This window comes from Athene cunicularia (genome assembly GCF_003259725.1).
Source record: "Athene cunicularia isolate RWA chromosome 2 unlocalized genomic scaffold, athCun1 chr2_part1, whole genome shotgun sequence".
Classification (NCBI taxonomy): domain Eukaryota; kingdom Metazoa; phylum Chordata; class Aves; order Strigiformes; family Strigidae; genus Athene; species Athene cunicularia.
The window spans coordinates 122,033,179-122,051,912 of record NW_020799095.1 but is presented as its reverse complement, the minus strand read 5'-3'; the positions used below and the strand labels follow the sequence as shown (position 1 = coordinate 122,051,912).

Sequence of the window (18,734 nt, the reverse complement as noted above, 5' to 3'; positions counted from 1 at the left end):
TAAATTAAGACTGTATTAGTGTTCTCAGTTCTGGCATTAGCTATAATGTTTTCTGAGTGCTTGACTTGTCAACCTTAGATTTTTCACATTTTTAGATGTAGTATGTGGAATCTGTTCATTTTCTAAAAAAAAATAAAATACTGTCATGTGACAATTAGATATCTACATAGGTCTTCAATATGTTTACTTACGTGAATGGATATCTAGTGATCTAATGAAAGTTGTCCCTGCCTGTGGGAGGGGGGAAATTGGGCTAGATGATCTATAAAGGTCCATTCAAGCCCAAACCATGCTATGATTCTATGATACTGAAGTGAGATGTAATACTTTACCTGTTGATCATACAACTATTATATTTGTGAACAGTGTGAAAGCAAAAATTGGAGAATCTTGGCATATATTGTTCATGCCCTCTTCTGACTGCATATTTTCATCCCCTTGGATCTTCAACTTAATTCTTATCTTCAGGTTTTTTATACTAGTCCCCACAGATGTTAGTTTTTCTTGATTCTTTTTCTTAGTATTCAATGTAACTCCTCTCCAGACTGTGGGATTTTCCACTTCCTAATAATATATGGTGGAACAAAGAGATTAGAGGCTTTGTAGTTCAATCTCACTTTCTCTTCTTCTCTTCACAACTGCTACATGTTATTTTGGCTTGTCACCATATCCCTTTCTCTCTTTCTGAAAAGCCTGAGGTGATGTACTTCTCTTAACAGAACCCATTCCTTGCTCATGTCTTCATTGCATTTGAACTTTGTGTCTTTATCTTCCATGCAGTCTGGTGCCAGATGGAATTGGCTGTAAGAGAACAAAAGACATGAAAACTTCAGGTTTCCAGAGCTGGTACCAGGTGAGTAGTCAATGAATCTGCTCTGGCATATGCTTTGTGAGAGTGAGATCTTAAAAGTGGTTGTTGCTTAAACTCCCTAGTTCTCTCTGAGCATGTGTAGCTTTCAGACTTCTAAGAATTTAGATATGTTTGAATCTGAGTGGCTAGTTCAGTTTCTCATCCAAAGCATGTGGACTAAAGAGAGCTCTTCAGATTTGTTTTTATTCTGGGTTGGAGATACCCTGATAATTTTTGGAAAAAAATAATTTTCTTATGAAAGTAATTCATACATTAAAGTAAATTTTGAAGCTTGCACAATTCTGAAATTTATAGGTCAAATTGTTAAAATTGGTAAAGTTATAATCAAGAGTAAGAGTCCAGTCCAAAGTAGTGGTAACTCCTATAATAATAGATAGGCTATTCTTAGTATATATCTGTGTGCAGTGTCCACATTGCATTTTTCGTTTGATGCCTTACTAATACATCTAGGAGTTCAGCCTGCAGTCATGTTTAGTATTTAATGTACTGTATTACTTTGACTGTTGTTGATACAGATTTAAAATTTTATAAAGTTTTAATCCTGATTTTCTTTCAGATTTCTTCCCTTACGCATTTGTTTTAGTGGAGGATCCCATTTAAGACTGGAGTCAGTGAGTCCAGGTGCTTATTGTTATGTTCAAGCCTTTAAAAAGAGATTTTTCCAAAAGATTGCCCTTTCTACTATTCATTTTGCAGTGCAGTAGAGAACATCTTGTAACACTGATAAGATCTTTAATATAAAAAAAAAAAAAAGGAAAATATTACAACTGAAAGCTGAAGTGCATAACAGGGAAGAGAGAAGCAAAGACCATGAAGAGCTGCCAAAACCTGCTGCCTTTGCAGATGCAGGGAATTTGACAGCAAAAATGTGCCACAGTGATCCTATATACTTTAGGTTATCGTTCACTGCCAAAACAGTTAAAAACAGCCAAGAAACATGAGAAACCTGTCTGTTTGACCAGAGAATATACATCTTTTCCTAATCCCAAATCTAACACAACCCATGAGTCAGGTTTTAGGCAGATTTCTCAGTAACATGCTAGCACCTCTAAAACTTTGTTTGAAGCAATTTCTAAAACTAAAGAATGCCTGTTTTGATTTTGTATTTGCTTCCTGTTTCCCTTTCTGGATCTCTTTCTGTTCAGTATTCTTGAGCAAAAATTTTCAGTTCAGAATTAAAAAAAAAAATTAAAAAATCAATTTTGGATGGTGGCTAATCTTAGTTTTCTAAATAACAGAAGTTTGTGGGTTGCTTGTAGTTCTTTAAATGTTGGTGAGTAGGTGGCAGTTAAACATATGCAGTTCTCCTGGTTTTCAAGGCATTTGCAGTTCTCAGTTGTTTCTTTGGGTATCATCTAGTGAAACTTTCATTTAGGTCCCTGCTCCTGCCTTTTCCTGTACAAGTGTAATTCTTCCTGTCTTTAGTGCCGTCAGGACAATATTGGACATTTGGAGTTTGAGTGCGTTGATAGTCATCCTTAGAAATATTTTTTCATCAGTTAAGACATCTGCCTATTTTCTGAGAAGTCCTTTCATTGCTGTACAAGTGGGTGTATGTCGCGACCTTTTATTTCCCTATAGAATAAAAGAAGCAAATTCGTTACTGATACGTGCTGTGCCCAAAGCTGGTCAGTGGTTTTGATTAATGCAGCGGGGGTATTGGGGCCTTCTGTTTAAAAATACTTATTCTTTGCCAGACCAAGTACTTTAGTGATTCTGTATCAGTGCTAGTGAATCTTTTCCTCCAAAATGTAGTTTTATAAAAAATATTTGCCTTGTAATTTTTTTGGTTTAATTTTGCTGTTTAATTTCTGAGTTATATTGGAAAATTCTCTAACTGCTCCTGTACCTGCCCAGTCACAAACTCAATGCCTCCATAGGAATCCCGCTTTAAAGCCAATCTTCCGTTATCATTTTGGATTTCTTTGAGTCTGATTATATTCCTAGAGCAAAGTGTGTCAGTCATGGAACACAAGAAACAATAATCTTTTGGAGATTACTTTCTCAACAATAGGTTAATGGGATATTGTTTTGTAGGATGTGAAGAAAAAGGAGACTGAAAAAATAATATGAATTTCAGCAAGAGCTGAATGGAAGGTACAACTTTCACAAAATCCTTCTGCAAACATTTTTTCTCCAGTCAAGAAATAAAGGATTACCAAGGAAGAAGTTGCTGTTTGAACGAGCTCAGATATTACTGTGATAAACAGGGGAATAAAATTTTACAATAAGTGGAACATTGACACTTTATGATGTGTGGAATTGCATTGTACTTGTAGAGATATGAACACTCAGACAGATAAAATTATATAAAATGAGTCTTGAATATCCACAGAGGCAGTATCTTCCAGAGGTAGTATCAAATTACATGACAGTGGAGCAGCAGAGCATGCTCCATGTGAAAAGAGCCTTTGGACAGTCTACACTAGCTATCTCAAGGCAATAAAAGACTAATTAAATGGATAAGTAGCTGAATAGTACAGACTTGTAACTTGCAACTTCTAGTTTGGCTAAATCAGACCTGTGAAGCTGATGCCCAAAGTTAGTTTTATTCAGTTCAGTTTCATAAACAACTACTCTTTGTATATTATTCTTTATTATTTGAACAGAATATAATCAGTACACATAATAAAAACTACCTCCTTTCTGAAATTGGAATTTTGCTAGAAATGTCAGTTAAAAATGTGATTTGAATTACCATAGCACGAAAAAGCTTTGATCCTAGATCAGGATCTGATTAGTCTAGTCACAGTACAAAAAGAGCCAACAAACCCAAGATATTTTTCCTATGCAACTTACATTCAAAGGATCAAGACACTGGGTAGTAGAATGCAGTTGGGTAATTCTGTCCTTGTCTTTCCCAATATTAAAGAATCATAACACAAATTCTTTATCTAGTGTTTTACTTCTTTATTTAAGTACTTCTTTATCTACTTCTTTATCTAAGTACTGATTTTTTATAGACATCATAAAAATAAAGGGAATAGGGATGGTAATGAGATGACTTGTGAAGATGTCCCATCTTAGGTCTAGAAGTTTGTATGTGAAACCACAGATATAGTAATGCACTGAAATAAATACTGCAGATGGGATATGAGGTTCATTGTAACAGTGCTCTGACTTTCTCAAGCAGGGCATATGCCAAAGGCAAAAAAAGACATTGTGGTAATTCATAAGAACATAAATGAGATTTTTGATTGCATGGCTAAATAGGAAATGCCTCCCCCCCAATTCTAGAAATGTTTTGAAGAGAGACCATGGATCCATGGTTGAAATAAGATATAGAAGGACAACAGAAGGAGAGTAAGGACAGAACTCTAGGAAGGTAAAGACAGGAGTTGAGAAAGCTACTTTAAAGGCCACCCTAAAAGAAGTGGGAAGAGACCACAAAAATGAAGAAAGGACAAGACTAAACAGTCAGCAGGTTAAAAGTCAGTCAGGAGTTGGAAGTACTCCTGGTTCTGAGATTTTGGTAGAGTGGTGGAAGGACAGAGCAGAAGCTTGGTTTTCCTAGAGTTTTTTCCCCTAAAAATTCCCTTTGTTTTCTTAAAACAACTACTGCATACATTGATAATCCCATTCATTTTTTAGCTTGCTCAAGAATCTGAGTTTTCAGGGATTTAGCAGATATATTGCCACTATATTGCAGGGCTTTTCAGCTGAAAGTTGTCCTTAGATAGGGAATAAACTCTTATCATATTTTACACTTATTTAATTTCAAATGTCTCTAAGAGACTTTGGTTTATGATCTTCCATTAATTGTTGTAGAAAACATTTTTTAAATTAAAACTACATCCAAAATGGAACATATCACTGTAGTATGGACTTTACAGTACTTAATTATGAAATGTCAAAGAAATTTATCTGAAAATGAGACATTAGGGAAAATCCTTTTCTGAACAGCAACAGCAACATTTCTACACCTTAAGTGTTTAATGCTGTTTACCTGGGAATGTTTTGAACAGATAATGTCCTTTTGTTAATTTTACAACTACAGCAGTCTTTATTAAGCTACTTGTTACTTGTACTTTTAATCTTAAAGGAGACAAAATTGATAAGAGATTTGTCATTATTGCTGCAATCTTTATTGAGAGAGAACTCTCTTGGGCAAACTTTGAGATACTGTCTAAAACTCAGAGTAGGCAATGTCTCTCTCTGCTCAATCTATAGAACCAAAACTCTAAATTTGATTCCCTGATCTGCAATAAAAACTCCCACATAGTCATGTTGTGAGGTAAAATATGCACCAGAAAGTAAAGGTACTTTGATAATCTTTGTTAGTGAGAATTATTGACTTCTTGTGGTGCAAGGAATTCTCAGAAGTCCAGACCTCACAATGTCTTGGATGTTGCACATACACATACTAATAAAGCCAAGATCCATCTACATTCTGCCTTACTTTGACCCTCAGTATCTCAATTGTCCTCAAGTCTGAGCTGAAGTGGCCTTCCAGAGACTATTTATTCTCGACTGTCCTTAGAATTCCTCATATACCTAAAATCAGGGCCTGGGAAAAACTAACTGAGCATAGAGCTCCTTGGCTTTTGCCTAAGGCCTACTCCATCTAGAGTTTGTGTCTGCTTAGTTAAGCCCTAAAGTAATTCTGTTTTACAGCCTGGAGAACAGCTAACTCATGCTGACAGCACTGGTGTCACTAAAAAGCATAACATGTTACTCGCCTCATGCAGCTATACAAAGTGATTAGTGTGTATATAATGTATATATAGGTGTATATGTATATTTCAGATATAGTCTGAATCATTAATGCACAGAGGGGAAGGAATGCACAGAAGAAAGGAAAAAGACATCTTTCATTTCTGCTTTACAAATGGAGAACTGGAGCACACTGAAATTTTAGCAAGGTCAAATAAAAAGTCTGACAAAGCTGGAAATTGAACGGAGAGTTTTGGGTGCCTTAACCACTCTATTTCCTGTTAAGTGTGTGGTGTTTTTCCCCACTCTAATGCTTATCATAAGATGACTGGGTTTTTTTTCTTCACCCTAAATTCTATTTGCATTACGGTTTAAATTCAAGTTTTTCGACAGCTGCTATTTTTGCAGCAATGAAAAACAATATTGTAGAGCTGGTCTTCATTTCCAGATGGAGAGCAGTTATCAAAAGATTGTTGAATGCTTGCTCCTTATGACATACAAATCTGTTCAAACAGCATTCTGAGAGATGATAGCTTTGGGAGGTGTTTTTTGTAGAGGATATAAATATAAATAATGAACCAATCTCATCTCAAATTTCTAACAATTCACAAAAAGAAGGAAGAATTATGAACTGTATTATCTTCTACCAAAACCCTAAATTTTGTGGCTTCTGTAATCACTTTTTTCAATACACATCAAATTTCACTATTGATGAGACTTTGCTATGAACAAGATCCCCTCCTGTAGTATATGATTAAGCAGAATAGGTTTGTATCAATTTTATTTTAAGGAAAAATTAACCAAATTTGAATGTCCTTTCATTTTGCTTGTGTCATCCAATTATGTATGAAGAGTTTTAATTTTAGTTATTAAACCTTAAGAATTCGATAATTGTCTGATTTTATTCGATGTAATGAACATCAGATAAGACATGATATGACTGTGTTATTTCAAGGGGCAGCAAATCAGAAGGAAGGTCTCACTTTACCCCTTCAAGTGGTTGGTTTAACTAATTAAGTGTCATCTGTAATTCGAAGGTTTTTTTCAGCAATGCATCACTTAAGCATTGGCATAGATATTTAGTCTGTCCTGGGAAGAAGAGACAAGCCTGAATCAATCTTTATTTTTGTGGAAGGTAGTGGCATTCAGATTGCTTCTGTATTTTTGATAGGGGTTTGGCCTCTAAATGTTTGGAATCTGCTGGAAAAGTCTGCTTGAGCTTGCTATTCTAGGTAGATATGATGGCTGGGTGTGTATTTAAAGCTTTTCCTAAAGTTTTCTCAAAGCTTCACCAGAAATAAAACAATGACAGGGCAAAACTTTATCCATGTGTGCCTGTCCCTGTCAGGCCTCTATTGACTCTTCATTATTCCAGTTCTAAATTGAATACAGCCTCAGGGAAGGAAACATTTATATGAGTGTTACAGTGGAAGGATCTCCTGCCTATGAAAAACACGCCTTGGAACCAGCATATCTTCAGCTAATTAAATGTAGCCATTTTTCCTCTTGAAGGAAAGATGTTTCTCCTTAGAAGTTACCAGGGAGCTTTACAGTCTTTGTTTTTTTGGTTCTTCAGCTGAGGAAACTAAAACTAAAAAGAAATAGTCTTGATAGAATAATATGATGCAATATTTGTCTGTATGTTAATGTGAATAATTTGTAAAACCTATTTGTGTTGGGAACATTTCCTACCAAAGTTATTTCTCCTGTGTAGCCAGGTTTGACTTCTTCCATTTCTCTGTTTATTCACTCTCCAGAGAAACAGTTCTTTGGGAAGAGCTGTTTCTCCTGATTTTATAGGAAAGTTCTAGCCTATTTTGATAATTCCAGTAACATGTTATAAAGAGACTCAGCACAGGGGTATTTTTTAGGCTGTTTTACATTAATTTATGATGTGTCATATCCCATAAGCATAATTTCAGTGATGCCTGATATCTCAAATGATGTTGATTTGAAGAAACATGACATTAAAAAACTCTCACTTGTAGAATAGGTAGCTGCTGTATGTGGCTATTCAAATCTGTTTTATGTGAAAGAGCATCACGGATGAATTAAGGCAAATGTTTAATTACAAACATTACTGAAAATCGTCCAGTTGACTGTTGAAATTTGGAAATACAGCTGGTGCACTTAATCACAGAAAAGCTAAGTTCATCACTTACTCAGCGTTCTTTGTCTCTAACAATGCCATGGGAAAACAATAGAATGTTTTTTCTCTTAGAATGGACTGGGCAACTCTGTTTCTTTCCTCCCTTGTTTGACTTACAATGCATGTATTGTCTGAACACTTTGCATGAATATTTTTACAGTGGATGCCTTGTCTGTCTTGAACTTTGTAGATCCAGTGCTTTATTATTCTGAAGGTTTTACGTGCATCAGAATCTATATTTTACTGCTAACCTTTGTATGTGAGCCTGAGGAAAATGAGCAAAATAATCATGGAAAACAGACCTTTCTGTCTGGTAGCAACATGCACTATAAATTCATATTTTGGATTAAGATTTTTTTTTTTTTTTCCTCCTGGGACGTCTAGTAAAGTAAGAGAAGGTGAATTATGAGTCTGTTGAAAATAAATGCCTATCTGTCTCAGGTGAATTATAAAGAGAAGTCATCGCTATGGTGTTAACTGAAAGGATTTTGTAAATGATTGCATGATGATCAAATGATAATTAATTGATGATTAAATGAAAATCAAATAGTAATCAAATGGTAATTAAGGAATAATTTAACAATGATTTGAGAATGATTTGACAATGATTTAAATGATTATTTAAATTATAATTTAGATGGTGATTAGCTGATGATTTAATGATTTAGACAGCAATCGAACAGTCTACTACTTACTACACTTCTAATAATTAAGCTATAGCTGGGTATATATACATGTCACTAGCATGCAGTATGTATTTAGGTCTAATGTAAAATGTCGCCTTTTCATAGATATCAGATGCTGGGTAAGGGGTCTCAGGCTTGAGCAGTAGCTTTGAGAGGCAGCCCCGCTCAAGGAGGAGATTGCGGCTGTGCAGCCTGCTGCCAAACAAGAGAGCTCAGTGGGCTTGGAGGGGCTTCAGACTTTTAGAGCATAAAGTCTTGACTCATAGTCAAACACACCACACCTTACACCCCCCTCCGCCTTTGGTGTATGTGCAGGTGTACAGCTGTAGCAGTTTTAATTCTGTCTAGTCCCAGCTCAGACTGGTACTGTTAGCTCCTGTTAAGACAGGGCCTAGAATTCTTAATTCCTGATAAGGTGCAGCCCAGCACAGTGTTCATGGTTGGCAAAGCAGGGCTGGTTTCAGTCAGGCCCATGTCGGTGATGCCTGAACCACAATGCTGTTGACTCACCTAGCATGGATGCAGCTGTCACACCGGCTTACAGTGTAAAAAATCATAATGAGCCAGCAGCAGCAAAGAAAAGTTGGGAAGTACAGAGTGGTATTTGTGACAAAAAGCTTGAAAGCTGCCTACCTTGAGTTATTGACTCCTCTAGGAATGCGCAGAACAATTTATATGCACTTGGTTTTGTTTTTTTAAAAAATTTTATTTTTTTTTTTCGTAAATTGAAAAACTAGAATGGTATACATAAAATAAACCTTTTAAAATCTGTATAAAAGCAAGATAAAAAAAGATACAGCTGACCTAATGATGCAAGAATGCTGGGGGTTTTATGAAAGATCAGGTTGTGACTACTCCTAGATCTCAAACACAAAGAAGTAATTTTTGTTGAAGTAATTAAAATTTGCCAAGCAAAGGAAATTTGTCAACCCACATGAAAACTTATTGAAGAAAGTTAAGTTCTTGTATAGCATGAATACAAGAGAATACAAAAAAAAAAAAAAAAAAAAAAAAGAATCCCCAAACAGAAAAGAGAATCTGAAACAAAAAGGGGAAGCAAAGCTCAAATTTGGAGTCCATGGAGTCACGTTGCCAAAATCACACCAGTCATCAGAGGATCAACTAATGTTGATGTCTGTGAAATGGTAGCATAACTACAAAGAATTGTACCAACAGCAGTAGTCAGCAAAATGTATATACCATGCACAAAAGAGCATCTTCCAGCTCAGAAGAGACATTGTGAGAAATAGCACCAGTGCAGCAATAGGCAATTAGAAAACTAGCTTTAAAAAAATATATACTTAATTAATAGGCCATGTTGCTAGAAAAATTCCAGTTGCTTCAGAAAGATATAATGTATGCAGTAAAAGAAAAAAAACCCAACACAGATACATTTTTAGTTTACTGTGGTGAAGTTACACCTGTTATTGTGGTAGGGTTACAGCTATTGTTGGAGCATTTAAATGAAATACATGGATAAATATAATATCCAAAATATAAGGAAAAATAATGATGAAGATGTTCTGTGGCAGGGAGATACAGAGAAACCAAACTTTCAGAATTAAAATATGGCAACCTCTTTTTGGTCTCATTAACATGACACACTTTAGAAGGCTAAATAAAGACAGCATAGAGATAGGCTAGCTGCTTCTTAATAACATCAGGCACTTTAGAAAATTTGTTGTTATTCTAGGAAGTAATATATCCTTGCACAATAAAACAAAAAGATGTAAAATGCCACGTATTTTACTATTGTATTAAAATTAACTTTCTAACAAAGCAAAAGCCTTAGCAATTCTTCTATCAAAAGATTTCTCTCTGATGGGTTAGGCATATCCTGAAATGCCTCTTTTTAAACCACATTCATCTCTGACTAAGCCTCTAAAATATCAATTTATTCCCAGGCGATTAATTGATGTAGATATTTGTAAACTAATGTCACTGGTTATGTATCTTGCACTGTGTTTAATAACTCTTAATCTGTTGATAAACTTCAGTTTTATCTCTCCTTTGTCAATATGCCTGTGGTACTTTCAAATGTATACCCTGTGAAAATTATATAAAATACAAATTTCATTCATATGGAAAATGGCTGCTGAAACATTCTCAGTGGTTATCTTATAAATGTGCTAAATAGACATTTATAAATGTTGTAAACCTAATACACTATAGTATTAATTGTTTTTATTTGTTCATTAACAAGAAAAATGTTAATTATTTTATGGTAAAATATGTCCTCATATACTAACTTTACTATTATCTTCATAGTCCATATGCTTGTATGTCTGTACCAGGAAGTAATAAACATTTAGCTGGACTCTTAATACCGTAGTTACTATTTGATTATAATTTTTGGAAAAAGACTTGGCAGGATCAGTGTAGTTGACTTGCTGTGAAAATGCTGTTTGTACAGAGTCTAGTTGATAGCATCCAACCATTCCCCAGTTCATGCTATCAGGAGGGTTTCTCTTTTTGTAATGCAGAAACTAATGGATAGATGTGATAGTCTGCATTCTTTGGTATTCAGAGAAAGAGTGAAAAAATGAAAGAATTAGTACACTCCCTAGGTAATGTCAGAAACAAGACAAAGCTATCAAAAACACTCAGCATGGTCTTGGCCCACACTGACATTTTAAGCTCTTTATATTATCAGCAACTTTGTTGAAAAGTGAAGCCTGGAGATCCCAACACTGTTATAGAAAAGTATATGAGATTATATTCCTGTAACTTTCTTGAAGATTGAAAAGTATAATATTCGTAGTATTTCTTTTGTGACATCAGATGCACAGCTGTATTAAAGCGGCTGTTAAAGGCCTATGCATATGCCAAAAACTGAGGCAAAGTCAGGAGCTGATACTGATAGCACCTTGGCAAAAATTGGACTCAAATTCATTGTTTGTATCAACTGAAAGGAGCAATGAACTTGTCCTTTGTGGTGAAATGATCATCTCTATTAAATCTTATCTAGTGAGCTGGTAAACACAGGTACTGAAGAAGAAAAAAAGGTGTAAAATCAGATTCCTGATCTATAATTGACTTTGCCAAGTTACAACATAGCAGTAATGAAACATCAGTGACATTCTTAATTCACAGAACACTGAAAAAGAGTGTCTGCATGTTAAGGAATTGCTGTCAGATCTACTGGGATCTTGTCGAGGTCTCAGGGAGAATTCCAAGAAATGGGAAAAAAAGCAAAGAGGTACAAGGAAAGTTGAAAATAGATTATATTTAAAAGCTCATTATTAAAAAACCACCATTTCCTGCAGTGTATTAAGACTTTTTCTCTCATACTTAATTTTCTTGTTCCTATGGGGGTTGGAATTTGATGATTTTTAAGGTCACTTCCAGCCCAAAGCATTCTATGCTTCTGTGATTCTATATATACAAGTCAAAATGTCTCAAATTTCTGTTTAAAGGGGTTTCCAGTTAAATATATTTAAAATTTTAAAAATGCAAAATATTCAATAACTTATATATGCAGTTGAAATTAGTTTAATGTTTAACCTTAACAGAATTAATATTTAGCAAACTTCTGCAATTTTTCCAAGACTATTTACTAGGAAAAAAATTATTTTGAGCACTGCATTTGAAGTAGGAATAGACGGTAAAATTTAAACTATTTAAGAACTTGAGAAAATCTGATTTAAATATAGAAAATGTAATGATTTCCTAATTTTCATACTGTACTGAATCTCAATATGGAAACAAACCATAATAAACCTTTTGTCAGGCTCCAGCCCCAAAATATCTCTAATATTTTCATGAGAAGTAAAATAACTACCAAATGCTTTTAAGATAAAATGGTTACATTATATTAGAATTTGGTTTTGGCGTTTTTTTTGCTGACACCTGAATGTTAAGTTTGAGAACTACTAAAATAAATGTATTTACATTTTTGTTGTTGTTTAACTACATGTTTTTTAAATGTGTTAAATTTGCGAAAAAATAATTTGTCATCATTTTTCCTTTGGTACTTAACCATCAATTAATGCATTATGTCATTAAAGAAATAGGAATATTTCCTAGTCATGGGAAGTTTCTTCCAATCTATCTTCTTCATCTTTAGAGAGACTAAAAACTGCAGTTTCTTCTCATGGTACAAATGAAAAATAACCCAACATTTTAAGCTGCTTTCAGCTGTAGAGATAGGGGATACAGACACAACATTTTTAAGTATCTAAATAACAAAATGACATAATTCCCATTATCCTGAAATTGTGGAAGATGTTAAATTTATTCTTACATCACTGACAGGATCATTTTATGACTTACAGTGTATTTTGCTATATAGGAAATGGACAGTTTGCTGGAAGTGAATATTTGGTTTTATCCTCCGTTAATTTGTAGACAGAGTAATATCTCACAGAGTTGATGTTAACACTGTCAGCTGGAGATGATAATTCTTTGTCAAAGTGCAGACCAGTTGAATGCAGTATATTTTTAATTTTTTTCAGAATTTCAGCTTCAGTTTCATTAGGTTTTTAGGAAGTAATCCATCAAATAGCGAATTTGTTTGCTTTGTTTGTCTTATTTTTCTTTAATTATTAATACGGTAGGACTGTCAGAAGTTATTTTGATATATTTATTGTTTGAAGTACCAATAGCCATAAAGCAAAATAGATTTTTTTCAAATATTCTTAATGAGTTTTTTATTTAAAAGAAAACTGGTGGTAAACAAAGCTGTCATATGAAGAGGTAATATTTTAGATATGGGTGCTGTTAGAAAACCATGCTGCTTTATTATTCCAATCAAATAATTCATATGAATGACTCAAAATGATATGGCAGTTTACTTAGTTGCTTTTGCAGCAGTCACCTTGTGAGCTTCTGCATTTTCACATTTGTTAGCAATAACTAACAAAACCACAAAACCAATAGCTTTGTTCCTTGATGCTATGCTAGAACTATTTGGAGGATTTTCATTGCCTGCATGCTGTCCTACTCCAAACAGTCCCTGTGGGCAACAGAGAAACTGCTACATAAAGTACAGTAAAAATTATAGCCATACATAATGCAAAATGTTTGTCATTACTGAAAGAGCAAAGTATATAATTCTGAAAGTATATCTTCACTTTAGGGCATGACTTCATCACATTTTACCAAGGTCATACTAATGATCTGTGGGATGGTGTAACTTAAACAAATAGGAAGAAGTAATACCTGTCTCTACCTTGATTATTACTGCCATGCCAATCTCTGTAATTGACTGATATTAGAGAGATAGTCCCCAGATAGTGTAGTCTATAAAAGATAGCATTTATACTAAGATAAATAAATAAAATTCAAATCTTTGCTCACTGACTAGCTGAATTTACTGGGTTATCCCACCTACAGCTTTGTATTCTGGAAATGTATTTCTAAAAGAATCTTTTGTAATGATGGCTTTAATAATTTCTGTAAAAAACAGTCCTAAAGAAAGTGAAGATTCCCTGTCTTTCAGAGATGTATGCACATATTATATCCAGTTTCAAAATCAAGCAGATAGCACTTGATAGTGAGTGCCATATTTGTCTGGGTAATGAGGTAGTCAAGGGCTAGGACAGACGAGATGCAGCCTGTCAGAGGGACCTCTGCACAGCATCATTCATCACTAGTTCTTTGCTTCACTAACCAGATTTTCAGTTCTTGACCAGTTGCAAAAGTGGAGTGGGAGAGAAGTAGTCTTCCACTTAAAATTGTCTTCTAAAAATCTCTTGTAACACACACCTAGTCTTAATCGTGAGCCCAAAAGGAGATCATCTCTTAACTTGTTCCAGTGTGTGGTTTTGAAGTCCTTTGATTCTTCAGTAGTTTCATAAGACAGTGGAGGCTGTCCCAGGAGGCTGAAGTCCTCTTTTAGGTGTAGTCTCTTCAAAGCTTTACCCTATATGTGATACTCCCTAAACATTTATAGTAAAATGTACTACTGCTCATATTAGCTGTTTATACGGTGATTAATTAACCTTTCCAGATTTTTCTTTTTATATGCCAATTTCCTTACCTTAGTTACAAACATAAAAAACCCCAGAACCTCAGGGCAAAATCAAGTTCTAACATGTAGAGTCTTAAACCAAGGAGCCATATCCATGGTTTTTATTAGGTACAGATTTAAGACAACATAAAAGGAGGATATTTTTTAGAACTTTGTGGGTGATTTTTAAGGGACTAAGTTTCCTTAGGCTAATCTAGTCTAATTATTATAGTGTCTAATGTTACCATGCCAAACAAATCTTTCTCAGTCTTCCCTTTCCTCATGATACCAATAAAGGACATACAGGTGATTTCTTGAATTAAGGATGAGCCCTTCAGATAAAGGGTGGATAGTTATGACACTTTGCAGGCCATGATGTAGCACATGACAACTTAGTTCAGCTAGCAGTATGGTCATAAACATTTGTTATTTGTTGTTATTATTTCACAGAATCATAGAATAGACCTTTAAAGTTCCTCTAGTCCAACTCCCCTGAAATAAGCAGGGACACCTTCATCCAGAGCAGGTTGCTCAGAGCCCCATTCAACCTGACCTTGAATGTTCCAGGGAGGCAGCCTCTACCACCACTCTGGGCAACCTGTTCTAGTGTTTTATCTCCCTCATCGTAAAAAATTTCTTCCTTATATCGAGTCTGAATCTACCCTCTTTTACTTTAAAACCATTACCATTTGTCCTATTGTAATAGTTGCTGCTGACTTTACAGGCCTTACATGAATTTAAATCAGCAGGTAAGGAAAGCTGTGATGAACCATAATTTAAGTATCTGTGCCATAAGCCAATTCAAAAATTGTTGTTATGCTTTGCTGAAGCATATTTAAGTAAAGTTCATAATTTACAATATGGATGACAAGTGGAGCAGAGCTCTCGGCTGCTCCAGCTTGTTGTGACTGTTGAGCAACACAAATCAGGTAGAAGCATGCGAAAAAATAATGATGTTGCAAGGTCTAGAGAAATGAACAGATTCCAAGCAGACAGTAATATTTCAATAGAGAGTGCAATCTATGTAATAAGCTATCCATTTTTTTTCTTCGTATTCCTCTTATCAGCCAATTGTTAAATGTATCTGTAATTGAAACTGGCATAAGCTGTTTTGTGGGCTTTCCTTGTCTTTAATGGTTGAACAGTGCAGCTATATGGCAAATGTTAGTCTTTCTGGACACACCCTCACTTTTACCAACAAAAAGTAAAGCTTCAGGATTAGGTGCATCTGTATTATTTCTCATACGATCAGAACACCTTGCAGAAGCATCAATTAGTAATTAAGAAATGGTTCAGTCAAAAATATTCTAAATCTAGTTTGCAGTAATCTAAACACTGAAACAAAGCAAATGGCATTAGCATGCAAACAGCACTTCATATATGTTTGTGGGGGAAATAAAATTAAGGTGATAAGATTTTCAATCACAGTCTTTTCTACTGAGACACTCAAAAGCTGTTATTATGCTCCAGATACAGGGTCCAAGAGGCTTGGTGTCCCATTATGCTGGTTGATGTCCAGGTTATGTGATAAACGCTCATCTGGACAACCACAAAGGAACACAGGGAGACTGTGGTAGGTTGGAGGAGCCCAAATAATGCCCTGCTGGGCTACTCCCATCATAGGAGCCTTCAGCCCATCAAAGATTGATTTTCACAAGTCTAGGGAAACAGAGGCACCATGGGAGGAAGGAACCCAGATTAAGGACTCTGGAGGAGCAAACACCTTGTCTGGGCCCCTCCCAGGACTGCCTCAGGAGACAGAGCCTCGCCCCCAGTAGCCAGACATGAAACCCATCACCATGAGTCCCTGGGAACAGCTCTCCAGATCACCTTTCAGACTAGGGGGGGTTGCTGCCTGGTGGTGGGACACATGATGGGATGCAGGGGAAAAGCATTTTGGGATTACACAGGAGGCCTTATGGGATTTCAGGGAGGAACCAAAGGTGAAGAAGTGTGGGATTTAGGTGACTTGGGTAGGAGCAAGTGTGGGAAATAGAGGGATAAAGGGATAAAAATGTGTGGTAAAATGTAACTATTTGGCTAGTTGGTGCACTTGCTCAGCCATGCCCTGTGCCTCATCAGTGTCCTGCCTTCTTGTTAAATTCCTGTGTGTATGAGTGCAGCAACTGGAGTCAGGCCATGGATTGGATGTCCTGTGTGTCCATGGTGCAGTGACTGGAGCAACTGTGGGTATGTGAATGACTGTGTGATCTCTAGTGAAGATCAAGCCAGATGAGCTGGTGAGTAGGTGAAGTGGTCTGGGAGCAAGGTGGTGAGTGGGTCTGTAAGGGCCAGCTGTGAGTCATGTCTCTAGGTGGGAGAGCACAGAGGGTCAGCTATGGGACCAGGGGAAGTCCTAGCCAGCTCTGTGCATGTGTGTGTGTGTGAAAGAGAGAAAGAGAGAGTCTGATTGTTTATACCAGCAACTGGAGCAGGGCTGCAGCCTCAGGTGCTTGTATGTCCAGGTGCCAGCAACTGAGGAGACTGGGATCCAGGAGAAGCTACTGGGCAGACTGTCTGAGCCCAGTTACTGCAGGGATGCACCATTATACATGTGCATGTATGTATTTTCATGAGTGGACCTCTGTCCTGCTCAGCCAGAGAACAGGATGAGACTGTCGGTGCCATTTGTGTTCATATGAGTGCTCTGTCTCTGTGTGGCTGGCTGGCTGTGTATGTACGTACGTACGTATGTATGTGTGTATATGTATGTGTGTGTATGTGCTGTATGTGGTATATGTGTGTGTGCCTACTAGGAATACATCTTCAGCATCCCTACTGGCTGCACCTGTGGATATGGAGCTGCAGCAGCCTCCCCTCTCTTGGGCTGTTGGAGTCCACATAATATATTTTCCTCTAACATTTTCTGTGCAAGAATGTACTAAACTGTTCATGCACTCTATAGAAATAACTGTTCTTGCCAAAATAGGTAAAAATATGCAATAAAAAATCATTTGAGTCAACATTTTGTCTCAAACTTTTAAACAATTTTATTTCAAAGTGGTGAAAAAATGATACAATTTTCTCCTTTTAAGTTCTTTTTTTTTTTTTTTTAAAACCCAACCAAAACACCTACAAGAGTGATAGAAAAAATTCTGTATTCCTTCTGCTACCTGAAGTTTAGGTATAGCTCACACACAAGAGTGATGGTGTGGGTTTAGATGTGTTTTAATTTATTGTTGCATGTTCTGTGTTCATTTATTATTTTGTTTCTCCAAGAAAATGCCTACTTTTAGTTTTAAGATAGAGAAAAGATTCTGTCAACTTTTAATATTTTTATTTATTTATTTATTTATTTATTTATTAAAAAGCAAGACTGAAAGAATCCAGTTGGTTACATGTGTGGTAAAAACAAAATCAAGTTGGGGCTTAGAGGCTTTTTTTCACTGCACATTGCTCTGCGTGGCTGAACTCTTCCTCCTCTTCTCCCCCAAGCAAGGTAATGTCATCCACTCTGCCAGTCTGGCTCATATTGTCCCCTAAACTAAGTGTGGGCACTGTCTGGGAAAATCTAGTTGATTCCAGCCGAATTTATGCCAGGGAGCATTCCAGCAGCCTGTGGGCTGTGGCAGAGCAGCACAAAGCTGTGCCTTGGTGATGCTGAGTTTTCAACAGCCAGCCTGACTGTGAATGGGCTACTTTCTTGCCCAAAGAGTTAACCAAACTGAATAATCAAGACAGGCAAAGACTGACTAAAGAAAATGGTGTGGAGCACATTGTAAAACTGTGCATCCAAAACGTCAGACAGTAAAGCTTGTCTTGTGAGCAGTTGGCAGCAGCACTCTGAGCTCAAAGATGTTGCGTTGGGCAATGTGTAGCAATACGTGGTGTTTCTGATTTAGCACCAGCGAAGGTCTTGGCTGGATGGGGAGGATGAGGTAGTTTTCACAACTAAGAACATCCTTTTTTATTTAGAGTTGGGGCAAGTCTGCAAGAGCTATCCTTTGATGGCAAAAATTAAGACTATATCTGGTTGTATCCAGTCTCATTCTTCAAAAAAGCAGAAGTCACTTGCATGTATTTTGTTCAATATCTTCTCTTAGTTAAGGTAAAGATAAAAATTAAGTATTATAAAACCTGAGATACTGGTAGATTTGTCAGAAGTTTAATTTTCAGGTATAGAAAATCCAGTTGCTGAATACTTTCAAAACCTTTTTCTAACACTGCTGGTAACACTTGCTGCATCACAGTGGTTACACCTGACCACCTCCCTTAATCCACAGTAAAGGGCTGACAGATGTCACAGCAAGGTGATATGTTCCAAACATCATGAATTCCACTGTTCAGGGCAAATGCACTTTAAATATGATCAGTGCTGGCATATTGAAATGTAAAAGAGAATGATTTATAAATTTGAGGCTAATGGATTTTTGCATTCTTTCATTGAGTTCTGCTTTTATCCAAAACCCACTAGTTCTTCACTAA

At 36.1% G+C, this 18,734-nt stretch overlaps 1 long non-coding RNA gene across 1 annotated transcript in view; it reads left to right on the top strand.

Annotated features, from left to right (window-relative positions):
* The first annotated feature begins 783 nt into the window (after positions 1–783).
* LOC113477069 overlaps positions 784–18,734 on the top strand; it is a 59,237-nt gene continuing 41,286 nt past the window's right edge. Inside the window, exon 1 of the long non-coding RNA XR_003397838.1 lies at positions 784–853. This is a non-coding gene — a long non-coding RNA (uncharacterized LOC113477069). The remainder of the gene's footprint in view (positions 854–18,734) is intronic.